At 40.5% G+C, this 13,500-nt stretch overlaps 1 non-coding gene across 1 annotated transcript; it reads right to left on the bottom strand.

Moving 5' to 3' along the window:
- Window positions 1–12,577: 12,577 nt before the first annotated feature.
- On the bottom strand, window positions 12,578–12,706 carry LOC138093352 (small nucleolar RNA SNORA3/SNORA45 family). The gene has a single exon (XR_011146079.1). It is a non-coding gene; the product is annotated as a small nucleolar RNA SNORA3/SNORA45 family (small nucleolar RNA).
- Window positions 12,707–13,500: the final 794 nt, after the last annotated feature.

Here is a 13,500-nt window from a genome sequence, read left to right as displayed (position 1 = left end):
GAGATGGGTTATGGTAATGGTTGTAAAACAATGTGAATATACCTAATACCACTGGACTGAGCACATAAAAATTATTGTAGTAAGTTTTCTGTTATGCATGTTTTTCCACAATAAAAAATAAAATAAAAAAATTAGTTCAAGTCACTCATTTAAAGGGGTTTCTAGATTTAATTTAGCCTTTCTAAATGTACCCCCTCCTCTTTTTTCCCTCCAAGATGGTATCCAGGAGCATAGTTGGAAGGGTCTGGCCCACATGATTTTGTGACATTGGCGAGTAAAAGACCCTACACCTAAGTTGGTCCGTGCATGTACACAGTCGGCCATCGATTCAGATATAGTTGGTTCATTCCTGACCTTTGGCATGAAATTATAGTCTGTTTCTTGCTCACTTAGTTTCCAGGGACCTTTCCTTGCCGATTTAATTTTTCTTGGCTCTAGGTATTACAGTTTCCACTCCCAGACTGTTGCATTCTGCAACCAGGCCTTGGCCTGGGCTGCCCCCTGATCATGCCTTTGCTGCTACCTCATCTTACTCTGGGCTTCCCTGGTGGCTCAGCGATAAAGAATCTGCCTGCCAATACAGGAGACCTGGGTTTGATCCCTGGGTTGGGAAGATCTGCTGGAGAAGGAAATGGCAACCCACTCCAGTATTCTTGCCTGGTAAATCCCATGGACAGAGGAGCCTCCTGGGCTACAGTCCACGGGGTCACAAAAGATACAGACACGACTCAGCAACTAAACAATAAGAACAACATCTTACTTGGGAGCTGTGAGACAGTGCCAGAATCACTGGCCCTTAACTGAGAGTACCCACCACAAGAGAAACAAGGGAACATGAGAGAGCAAGTTGAAAGCTCTCTTTACTGACAAGGCCACTCAACTCATTTAGCTATGCTGCACCTTTCCTTCTTTTATGGAACCGTGCAGGATAGTGATTTCCTTCCAAAGTCTCAAATGGGAATCAGTGCAAGAACTCTTCTGTTCTTGGAGCATGGGTGTGTACTAAGTCGCTTCAGTTGTGTTCAGCTCTTTGCCACCCCTGCGGAATGTAGCCCACCAGGCTCCTCTGTCCATGAGATCTTCAGGCAAGAATACTGGAGTGGGTTGCCATGCCCTCCTCCAGGGGATCTTCCTGACCCAGGGATCAAACCTGCATCTCTTATGTCTCCTGTGTTGGCAGGCGGGTTCTTTATCACTGGTACCACCTGGGAAGCTGTTCTTGGAGTTTATTTTAAATTATCCAGTGCCTCTCCATCTTAGAGTAAATCCTGAAGAGGTGAAGAAAACCCATGAGTTCGTGAGTGTAACTTCTTACCTCTCCTCTCCTCTTCTTAGTCTTCCTTCCTGTTCCAACCAGTCTCCCTTTCACCCCTTTTGACAAGTGGCGGGATTTTATTTTAATTTCCCTGTGTCATACCCTCCTGCTACTAGGCAGCATGTTTCCTGTGTTAGTCATAGTAAATGGAGGGATTATCTTGACTACCTTATGGAAGGAACACTGTGCTCTGATTCAGATCTAACTTCTGATACTTCAAATACAAGCTAAGGAATTTAGAAAATTCCTTCACAAAGCCCATTTTCTTGCTGTAATATCCTATTTTAAACATTAACATTTCTGGATATTGCTGCTGCTGCTGCTGCTGCATTGCTTCAGTCATGTCCGACTCTGTGCGACCCCATGGACTGCAGCCTACCAGGCTCCTCCATCCATGGGATTTTCCAGGCAAGAGTGCTGGAGTAGGGTGCCGTTGCCTTCTCCATTCTGGGTATTACTTATTGCTTTTACTTTTGTAGTCCTTCTGCAACAAATTCCAACCTCTCTCAAGGAGATGATGCTTATGTTCTACTAGACAAAGCATCATAATTTCAAAAATACAAAAAAAAAGAGATATATAAATATGTTTTCAAAAAATATTATCTCTTACATTTGTGTCATTGCTTCAAAGTGTCTCTACGGCAACTCTACCGCCCAGCTCATTGTAAACACCCTGGATCTGGACAACGGCACTAATGTCCAGAAAATTCATTCTCCACACAGTTGCGAGAATTGTCACTTTAAAACAGAAACAGATCACATCATACACTCAACCTACAAGCTTCCAAAGTTTTGCTATTTTAGAATAAAATCCAAAACTCATAACCATGGTCAGCGAGGCTTGACATGAAGTAACCTCTCTCTACCTCACCTGTTTTTACTCTCCCCATGTCCTTTCCCACTTAAAAAAAAAAAAAAAAAAAAAAAAGCCCACAGCAGAATATCCTCAGAATCCCTCTACTCAACAGACAATGTGAACAATTTCAAATCACCTGAATATTCAAAGTCTGCTTCTACCCTTATGCAATTTTACATGAACCAAATCTGTGTTCTAAGGCTCTGGTTTTTCCCTTGGCCAGGGAATACCTGGCCATCCCTAAGATGCAGACCAGTTATAACCTCATCTGTGATGCCTGCATGAACACTGACCACCGAGATAATGCCAAGGCACTTTGTAACCATCTCTATCAAAGCACTGAAAATGGCAGCTAGGGCTGGAACCCAAGTCTAGCTATTTCTATTACCCCCACTACCTCTGACATTAACTTCTAAGCTGTGACACTTGCAGACTGATCAATGAATCTCAAAACAGAAGACTAGTAAAAATTTGGAGTTTGTCTTTTCAGGAAAACAACAGTTGTGTGACAGTGATTTGAGTACTGTGGTCATTTCTTTTCATACTTGAACTTTCTTTTTTTTGCCACAAACCCCCTCAATCAGTTTTTAAATCATCTGAAATTAAAGAGAGATCAAGTGTACATGTGTTTAGTAGCTACAGAGCATAACAACAGTAAGCAATTATATGTGTCTCTGAGTCAGAAATCTATGCAGCCTTCTCTTGGCCCCTCCATGGCAAATTCCATTCATCTTCCAGTTGCCCTCGGTTTCCATTAATCTCCAAACCACAAATTTTTAGGACCAATGGAAAGCTTTCTAAGTCTCTTCCACTTTAACCTCCTGTTTTACACATACATATACAGTCCATTCCAAATAGGAAAAGGAGTACATCAAGGCTGTATATTGTCACCCTGATTATTTAACTTATATGCAGAGTACATCATGAAAAATGCTGGGCTGGAAGAAGCACAAGCTGGAATCAAGATTGCCAGGAGAAATATCAATAACCTCAGATATGCAGATGACACCACTCTTATGGCAGAAAGTGAAGAGGAACTAAAAAGCCTCTTGATGAACGTGAAAGAGGAGAGTGAAAAAGTTGGCTTAAAGCTCAACATTCAGAAAACGAAGATCATGGCATCTGGTCCCATCACTTCAGGGCAGATAGATGGGGGAACAGTGGAAACAGTGTCAGACTTTAGTTTTTTGGGCTCCAAAATCACTGCAGATGGTGATTGCAGCCATGAAATTAAAAGACACATACTCCTTGGAAGGAAAGTTCTGACCAACCTAGATAGTATATTCAAAAGCAGAGACATCACTTTGCCTACTAAGGTCTGTCTAGTCAAGGCTATGGTTTTTCCAGTGGTCATGTATGGATGTGAAAGTTGGACTGTGAAGAAGGCTGAGCGCAGAAGAATTGATGCTTTTGAACTGTTGTGTTGGAGAAGACTCTTGAGAGTCCCTTGGACTGCAAGGAGATCCAACCAGTCATTCCTAAAGGAGATCAGCCTGGGTGTTCTTTGGAAGGAATGATGCTAAAGCTGCACCTCCAATACTTTGGCCACCTCATGCAAAGAGTTGACTCACTGGAAAAGACCCTGATGCTGGGAGGCGTTGGGGGCAGGAGGAGAAGGGGACGACAGAGGATGAGATGGTTGGATGGCATCATCGACTCGATGGACTTGGGTTTGGGTGAACTCCGGGAGTTGGTGATGGACAGGGAGGCCTGGTGTGCTGCAGTTCATGGGGTCATAAAAGAGTCGGACACAACCGAGGAACTGAACTGAAAACTGAGGTCATGAGGGTGGAGTCCTCAGGAGTGGGATTATTGCCCTCATAAAAGAGACTCCAGAGAGATCTCTGACCCTTTTTCTACATGTTAGGAGGCAGAGAGAAGACAGCCGTCTGTGAGTCCAGAAGGCTGGTTCACTGGGCACTGAGTCTGCAGGCAGCTTGATCTTGGGCTTCCCAGCTTCTGAAACATAAATAACTTTTTGTTATAAAGCCATCCAGTCTACAGCCATTTGTTATAGCAACCTGAACAGAGTGAGATGCTAACGAACAGTCTGTGGCTCCTAGCTGGGAAATAACTTGCTGCAAATTTATTTTCATTTTCCTTGCAGTACCTGTCACAGGCTTAATGGTTCTAAACCTCCCCAAACTAAGACTGTGAAGTGATTTCTTTAATATTCAAATTATGAGGGCTTTGTGCCCCCATCCCTCTTGAGTGAAGAAAGTTTAGTCATTCCCTGGGCTCTCTTCCCCAAGTGTTTTTAAAATCAGAGAGGCTTACATGATCCACAAATCCAACCTGGTGGAGTAGGCCACCTAATTAAGCTGCTGGCCTCAGAATATTGGTTTTCTATCCATAAGCATGGCCACTCATTTCTTGCCAATTACATGCTGCAATTTGGGGATTACCATCCATCGTCAAACATATGTTATCACTACCCTTCTGGCATGGGCAGTGAGAGAAGGATATAGAAGCTTCCTTTAGTTGATAATGGACAGAAAGTAGAACAGAGAAAATAATGTACACCTGTTGCTGAAAGTGGTTGCTCTGAGTCTTCAGACCCATCTTGTCAGCATGATGGAAGGATGTCTGGCTACTGGTCCACCACCTTCTGGTTGACACCATCTTCTTTCTCAAAAAAAGACAATCCCTTGAACATTTTGCCTGACATGTTGAAGTTCCATGTATGATGTGAAATTATCACAGATATTCAGGTCTATCACTCTAGTCCTCCTTTTCTGTCCCAGAATCAATGTGTTTCTAAGTTGACAGAATGAGTGGGAGTGGAAATATCACCTTCATCCATGAGAACCTCCTTCTACTATCCATAAGTGGGTTGCAGTGTAGAATGGCTCACAAAAATGCAATCTCAGGTCAAAATATTTCAATATCAGCACCACTGGGTTTTTCCTTCAAATGATCTGTAGGTAATAATCAATAGTGCTGTCTAGCTCAGTCTAGAGCCTTTCATCCTATTCTTTTCTCCAGCTCCAGATAAAGTTTGCAATCTTATATTTTGGCACATTTTTCATATTTCCAGATCTCTTGGAGTAGAAATACACTCTCATATTTTCATAGACTAAACCATAAGCTGTTTAAATTCATTCAAAGAAAAGAATAATTTTTCTTGCTGCTGCTGCTGCTAAGTCGCTTCAGTCATGTCTGACTCTGTGCAATCCCATAGATGGCAGCCCACCAGGCTCCCCTATCTCTGGGATTCTCCAAGCAAGAACACTGGAGTGGGTTGCCATTTCCTTCTCCAATGCATGAAAGTGATAAACACAAATTCTAAAGAGTAGTACAGCTAAAACACATCAAATTTATGTAATCAAACAGAAAACTGAGAGGCTTCATCCAAGATATCTGCTTTAGTGTTTTCATTTTCCTGAAAACCAATGGATGGGTGTGTATATATATATATATATCCCAAATACCCAGTATATATACCAAATATATATATATGGTATATGTATGCATATATGGGCTTCCCCGATAACTCAGTTGGTAAAGAATCCACCTGCAATGCAGGAGACCCCAGTTCAATTCCTGGGTCAAGAAGATCCACTGGAGAAGGGATAGGCTACCCATTCCAGTAATTCTTGGGCTTCCCTTGTGACTCAGCTGGTAATGAATCCACCTGCAATGTGGGAGACCTGGGTTCGATCCCTGGGTTGGGAAGATGCCCTGGAGAAGGGAAAGGCTACCCACTACAGTATTGTGGCCTGGAGAATTCTATGGACTGTATAGTCTCTGGGGTTGCAAAGAGTCATTCATGACCAAGCAACTTTCACTTTCCCATATGCATATATATGTCCTGTTTCATATAAAACAGAAATTTTCAGGTGGTTTCCCCCAAATCAAGTAAGTTCTTCCTTAAAGACAAACAAGATAAAACATGCCTTCTCCTTTTACTGAAAGAAAAAAAAAAAAAAAGCAAAGCTTAAAGTTTGAAAATTATACATATCTGATGTCCATCCATCAATTTTTTTTTTGGGGGCGGGGGGGTCACACTTTCTGCATGTGGAACTTCCTGGGGTTAAACCCGTGCACCCTGCAGTGAAAGTGCAGAGTTTTAACCACTGGACCACCAGAAAAGTTCGCTTCAAAGCTTTTTTAAAATCTTAAGGCTTAAAATATTTTTTAATAAATGAATTAATGGATGAATTGAATGAACTTAAATGTTTACTGAGCACCTATTGTATACAAGCATTGAGCCATGTAATGAGTACACTGCTAGAAAATAAAACAATGACCCTTGCCCTTCTGCAGGCAGTAAAATGAATACTGAACTGGAAATTGTGATAAGCACCACGAATGAACAAGACTAAGTTTTATGATAAACAATAAAGACCATTATGGGGAGGGGATACACTCTTTTTAAAATTTTTATTTATTAAAAAAAATATGTATTTATTTATTTTGCTGCACTGGATCTTAGTTATAGCATGTGGCATCTTTGATCTTTGTTAAAGTATATGCCATCTGGTTCCCTGATCAAGGATTGAACTTGGGCCCCCTGCATTGGGTGGCCAGAGTCTTAGCCACTGGACTACCAGAGAAGTCCTAGGATACTCTCTTTAAATAAGATGTGAAGAAGGTCCTCTTTAAAGCCAATTCATTTAAGCCAAGATTGAGAGCTGAGTTGGAGTCAGATTGGGGACCATGTGCCTAAAGTCTCTTTCCTTGTACAGTCTGCAGAACTGAAGACAGGCCAGTGATGGTGGAGTTTAATCATAGGGAGGAGAGAAAGGAGGCTGTGTTAGTTCATGTAGGGCCTAATAGGATGCTGTTTAAAGGGTCTGGATTTTATTCTGAGTGTAATGGGAAAGTCAAACAGGAATTTAAATAGGGCTGATATGAGGATTAAGCAGAAAATTTATAAGTAAATTTACAATTTCAAAAGATTACTTTGCTGATTGCATTGGTAAATGGATGTGAAGGATGCAATGGATAGGATCTGAGAGATTAGTTAGGAAGCTCTTGCAGGAGAGAGATGAGAATAAGTCCAGGTGGCAGATGAGAGCAACTTGGACTAAGATGGTGGCATGGAGATTTGATCTGTAGGTGTGACTGGAGGCGGAGGGTAAAAAAGAGATAAAAGTCAAGGATGACTATTTGCTGCTTCTGTCTTTTTTTTTGTTTTTAATTATGAAAATATGATAACATGTTTACAGGAGATTTAGAAAACACAGAACAAGGTTACATATAGTTACAATATATTACAATTATTTTTTAAGTAGATAAATTAAGATTTTTAGTTGGAGTTTCAACGAATATACAGAGAAGTAGAAGGGTATAGTAGACCTGAAAAGCACTGTGAACCAATTCAACATAATTAAGGTTTATACAATTTTAACTCAACAATAGGACACAAACTGTATTCAAGTTCCCATAGAATGTAAACTAAGGAACACTGGAACATATCCAGGGACATAAAACAAGGTACAAAAACTTCATGCCCTAAAGATATTGAAATCATACAGACTGTTCTCCTATTACTGTGGAATTATGTTAGAAATCAGTATCAAAAGATGTTTGAAAATAACCCACATATTTTCAAGTGCAATGTGACATTTACCAAGAGAGATCTTCAACTTAGCCACTGAAAGCCTCAATAAAATGAGACTGGAAAAAACAGAGGGTGATTGCAGAGAAGAAAGCCTTTAAATGAGGAATTAGTATCAAAATGGCTGCTCTTGTCTTGAGGGTTCTGATGTAAACTCTTTCTGAGTTTATGCCCTTTTGGCCTTAGATTCAATGACACTGCACATAATGAAAAGCAAATTTTTAAAACTGCAATCCCCCAAGCAGCTACCCAGAGAATGTACAAAGTGAAATTTACGTACCTTGTCATTACAAGTCATTATATTGATCCCGCTAGGCAGCTGTCCTAAATTATTTGCTTGCTGGGACTATGGTTTATTCATCTCTTTATTTTTTGCAACACTTAGCACTCTATTAACATAAAGTTCATGGTCAGTGAGTTATATGTTGAAGTAAACTGAGAGAAATTAGATATCCTCAAAGGTGGGAGATCTACCATTTGAAAACAGTTTCAGAATTTGGCCATAGGCAAAAGTCATCAGGAGTCAGATATAAGAATCACTCCACTTAAAGGCACTATGTGGCCATTAAGTAGTGAGTGATAGTCTTGCATGGCCCATAAACTAACTAAAAGGACAACTTCCAGAGAGAATCTACTTCCTTCCTGCCCCAAACCCTGAGTTCACACAACTAGCTGCATATGCTCATTCACTGACCACTTACAATACTTACGGTACTATCTGGGCACTGGATATATAAAGTTGGATAAACTAACATAATGCATTCACAGCCATCAATCCTTTCCCTACCACAGCGTATATTTTACATTATTGCAGCTTTTTTTTGGTCGATCTGCACTGAACAAAGCTGATATGCTCTGTGACAAGAGAGATGTGTGTATTTTTTGCTCACCATTGTATTCTTTGCCCCCACCAGTGGTAGAATGAATTCTTGACATTGCCTACCAGCCTTCTTCTTTCTTTAATTAAAAATTTCCCTTTCCTGAGAAAAATCTACAACTTGTGGTTTGCGTGATTCTGATTCTACCTGTGTTGCAAAAGAATTGCACACATCAGAGTTTGCCCTGAACTTTTCAGAGATTTAAGAAGATCTTTCCTCTGAGACTGACCAAGCTGCAGATGAATTTTGGCAGTTATCATGCCTGCCACACAGTTGCTGTTGCCGCTTCACCCATGTCCCTTTCACAGGGAAGGTTAACACAGACCTTCCCATCTAACAGCTCTTGGCTCATCATCAAGAGAATACAAAAAGCAAAACACCCTCAAGATTTCCCTGGCAGTACAGTGTTTAAGGTTCAGTGCTTCCAGCGCAGGAGGTGTGAGTTCGATCCCTGGTTGGGGATCTAAGATCCCACATGTGGCATGTTGCGATTAAAAAAAATAAGAAATAGTATTTTTTTTTTTTAAAGCAAAACACTCTTGACTCCAGATAAGACAAACTCTGTGGTGTGATTTATGCTTTAAATCTCCCCATGTGGAAAAGCTGAAACTAGTTTCCAGTGGAGGCTGAGTTCTTACTTGACTTTCTTCCCCTGTTTCCCTTCCACATCTTTTCCTAAAGGCATCCTCTCAATAAATCACTTTCATAAGAATCCTATCTCAGGCTCTATTTCTAGGGGACCCAATCTAATCAACTTGTACAAAAGAAAAATAAATACAAATCACATCATTTGAATGGCTGGATCGCACCATGTTTTTCATTGTACTTTTCCATTAGGTGAGCTGGCCTGTTTAAGCTATTTAGATTTGAGTTTGTATCATTTGCATCTAAAAGAGTCCTGACCTTTAGCAGCATTCTGTAAATGTTTGTTGACTAAGTATATTGAATTATAAATGGAGTAAAATGGAAATATAGGCGAGGATGGAAATGTGGTGAACTAGCTTGATTAAGCTACTTGGAGTATGTTTCTGTCGTGTGCATCTTAAAAGGTCCTGATATTCAGCAGACATTCTGTAAATGTTTGCTGAATAAGTATATTGAACTATAAATAGCATAAAATGGAAATATAGATGAGGATGCAATGAATTCCACTGAGTATTTTGAGGAGAGATGGCAATTTACATTTATCTGACCCTGAAAGCATAAATAGTTAATCAGTAGGAAGGTGAGGAGTGAGGACATTCTAGGCCTAAGGAACCTTTATAAGGACAAAAGTTTGGAAATGTGAAAGTATATGGTATTTGACAAAAATGAGTTGTTCTGCAAGGGTAGAGCAAAAGAGCAAAAAAATGCTTATTTTGTTGAAACAGCAAGTCTAGAGACTGTATGGGAAGAAAGGCAGACGATCACTGGCATGTTTGCCAAGACTGTGGGCTAATGTTGACAGGTAGGCTCTAAAAGATAGTACAAGATATACAGACAACACTCTGATATGTTTGGAATGCAATGGTAACGAGATTACAGCCAATGTAACCAAGCTGTTGCTATTAGTCATGGTCACATTGCAATCAAGGTCAAGATCTGCTGAGACCCACTGATTCTGAGATGAGTTCTTTACCCACATGGGAATTCAGCATACACATCAGTCTCCTTGGTGTCATTTTGTCCTGATCTGTTTCACTTGGGTGATGCTAGAGCTGGCTTGTACAGAGTAAAGTACATTTATTTTGATCCTGTTAAACCATCACCAAAATTATTGGTTTTTTTCAGAAAGTAATGTTGTAGGTACAGAGCTCATATTGATTGCTCATAATAATACCTGCTCTCACAATGTACAATATAAACCTCCATTTATACAGCCAGATGCTTTCACATGAATTTTTCCTCTTAATTTTCATAATCATTCAAAAGGATCAAAGAAGTTTGAACTTTGCCAAAGTCACCAAACCTTAAACTGTCTTCTCTTTTCAAGTTTATGCCTCTTTCTATTACCTGAGACAGGTAAGGTATTCAGGTACTCCCATCTCTTAAAGAGAGTACCAGACCACCTTATCTGTCTCCTAAGAAACCTATATGTGAGTAACGAAGCAACAGTTAGAACCAGATATGGAAGAACTGACTGGTTCAAAATTTGGAAAGCAGCATGACAGAGGCTGTATATTGTCATCCCACTTGTTTAACTTATATGCAGAGAACATCATGTGAAGCTGGGCTTGATGTATCACAAGCTGGAATCAAGGTTGCCAGATATGCAGATGATACCACTCTAGTGGCAAAAAGTGAAGAGGAACTAAAGAGCCTCTTGATGAGAGTGAAAGAGGAGAATGAAAAAGCTGGCTTAAAACTCAACAGTCAAAAAACTAAGGTCATGGTATCTGGTCCCATCCCTTTATGGCAAATAGAAGCGGGAAAAGTGAAAGCAGGGGCAGGTTTTATTTTTGGGGGCTCCAAAAGCACTGCAGACAATGACTGCAGTCATGAAATTAAAAGACACTTGCTCCTTGGAAGGAAAGCTATGACCAACCAAGACAGCATATTAAAAAAGCAGAGACATCACTTTGCCAACAAAGGTCTCTATAGTCAAAGCAACAGTTTTTCCAGTAGTCATGTATGGATGTGAGAGTAGGACCATAAAAAAGGCTGAGCACCAAAAAATTGATGCTCTTGAATTGTGGTTCTGAGGAAAACTCTTGAGAGTCCCTCGGACTGCAAAGAGATCAAATCAGTCAACCCCAAAGGAAATCAACCCTAAATATTCACTGAAAGGGCTGAAGCTGAAGCTGAAGCTCCAAAACTTTGTCCATATGATGTGAAGAGCCAACTCATTGGAAAAGACTCTGATGCTGGGAAGACTGAAGGCAAAAAGAGAAAGGGGCAGCAGAGGATGAGATGGTTGGATAGCATCACTGATTCAACGGGCATAAATCCAAGCAAACTCTGGGAGATATTGGAGGACAGAGAAGCCTGGTGTGCTGCAGTCCCTGGGGTCGCAAAGAATCGGACACGACTTAGCAACAACAAGCCTCATGGTGATTTCTATGGACTTCCAATGAATATTTTCTAAGATGAGCTGCAATAGCGCTATTAGTTCTTGGTTCTTATCTCTTTGGTCTCAGGATAATGGTCTCCTTCATCTGACACCTGCTCCAGGGCCCTGGAAGTCAGACTTCCTTTGACAGTAAGCTTTCTTCCTCAGCTGCTTTCCTTGCAGGAAGGGCCTGATTCTTATCTACAAGCTTTTTGAATGTCTCATAATTGTTTCAAACTCAACATGTCTAAGATGTAATTATGGATGATCTTTTAAAACCTATATATTCTCTACTTGTAGTCTTCCCCATTTCAGCATATGATGCCACCATACAGTTATTAAAGCCAAAAACTTGAGCATCAACCTGTTATTTTCATTTCCAAAATACATCTAGAATATTTTCACTTCTCTCCATGTATCTCCACCAGTACCATCCTAGTCTAAGAAAGCTTTTTTTCATTTTGACAGCTGCAATAGCCTTCTAGCTGAACTTCATGAACTTTAAGATTTTAACCTTGTTTACTTATATACCCAATCCATTCTATACACATGGTAGGAGTAAGCTTTTAAAAATATAAATCAGATCACAACATCCTTTGGTTTAAAATCCTTCAGTGGCTCCTAATTGTACTTTGGCTAACAGATTTTGTTTGTTTGTTTGTTTGTTTTTTAAGAAAGCACTTGTTAACATTTAATGGATTTCCCAGCATGTGGCTTCAAGCCACAAGGCCATAAGCCCCACCTACACCCTCAATCTTCTCCTCAGCTCTTCTGCTGAAGAATTTGGGCTTCACGATGACAGGCTGCTTTGGGAGCTTTCCCTTGCCCAAAACTTTGTAGTAACCCTAGAAGAATAGAGAAAAGGGTTTATAATGCACCATGGCCAAAAGTATGAAAAAAGATGCAGCCAATCCACTCCATCTTGGAGGCAGCGAGGGCATGTATCTGGTCTGGGCACTCCTGGGAGCAATGATTGCCCTCACCAGTGAACCGAGAGCAGCAGATTTTCCCCAAGGACTCTAGCACACCAGGACAAGAGCTGTCAGGATGTGACTCTTGTCTCAAATAACTGGATAGCTGGATAACTTGGTTCTTGGGTGCCCTCCAATGCCCTGTAAGCACTACCTGCTTACCTCTCAGTATCACTGTGCTCTTTGCTTAGTATACTCTAATCTCATTGGCTTTCTGTCAGTTCCCAGGCTACACCTAGCTCTTTTCCTGCCTCAGGGACTCTGCTGTTATACTTTCTTTGCTTGAAATGCTTTTGATAGGGCCATTTCTCTCTTATTCTTCATCCCTTGACAAAATTTTAGGTCTTTAAAGTGAGGTTTTCTGTAAACCCCCCATCAATGGTAGTTATCTCTGATATTCTTAATTTTGGCAGACTTTCCTTCCTTTACAGAAACCTGCAATTATTCGCTGTAATTATCTTGTTATTTGTGAAATTTCTTGTTACATGTCTCATGTGCAAGAAAGTAAGATTCACGAAGGCGGTGACATTGTCTCTTCTTGATTATATCACTAATCCTTGGCACACAGTAGGCCCTGAATATTCTTTAAATGAACAAATGGTTGAATGATCTCCCACTTAAATGAGAAGGCTATAAGATCCAGGATTTACCTTGGTTCTCATGCCATTCAGGTGGCCACTTATCCAGCTCAGGCCAGAGAGAAACTATAGAAGATGTTTGAGAACTGCAGAAAGAATTAGTCTTTTTGCAGTGAAACTATTTGGGGACTTGGAGTCAAGAGAACTGCATTCCAATTTGAGAGAGTGACCTAAACCTGAACAGGGATCATGTTGCCTATCTGTCTACAGTCCCAGTGTCTTGTATCCATAATGTCTGATACAGAACAGAT

Source organism: Capricornis sumatraensis, chromosome 16, assembly GCF_032405125.1.
Source record: "Capricornis sumatraensis isolate serow.1 chromosome 16, serow.2, whole genome shotgun sequence".
In the NCBI taxonomy this organism is placed as follows: domain Eukaryota; kingdom Metazoa; phylum Chordata; class Mammalia; order Artiodactyla; family Bovidae; genus Capricornis; species Capricornis sumatraensis.
The sequence above is the reverse complement of the archived record's forward strand: the minus strand, read 5'-3'. Positions and strand labels throughout refer to the sequence as shown.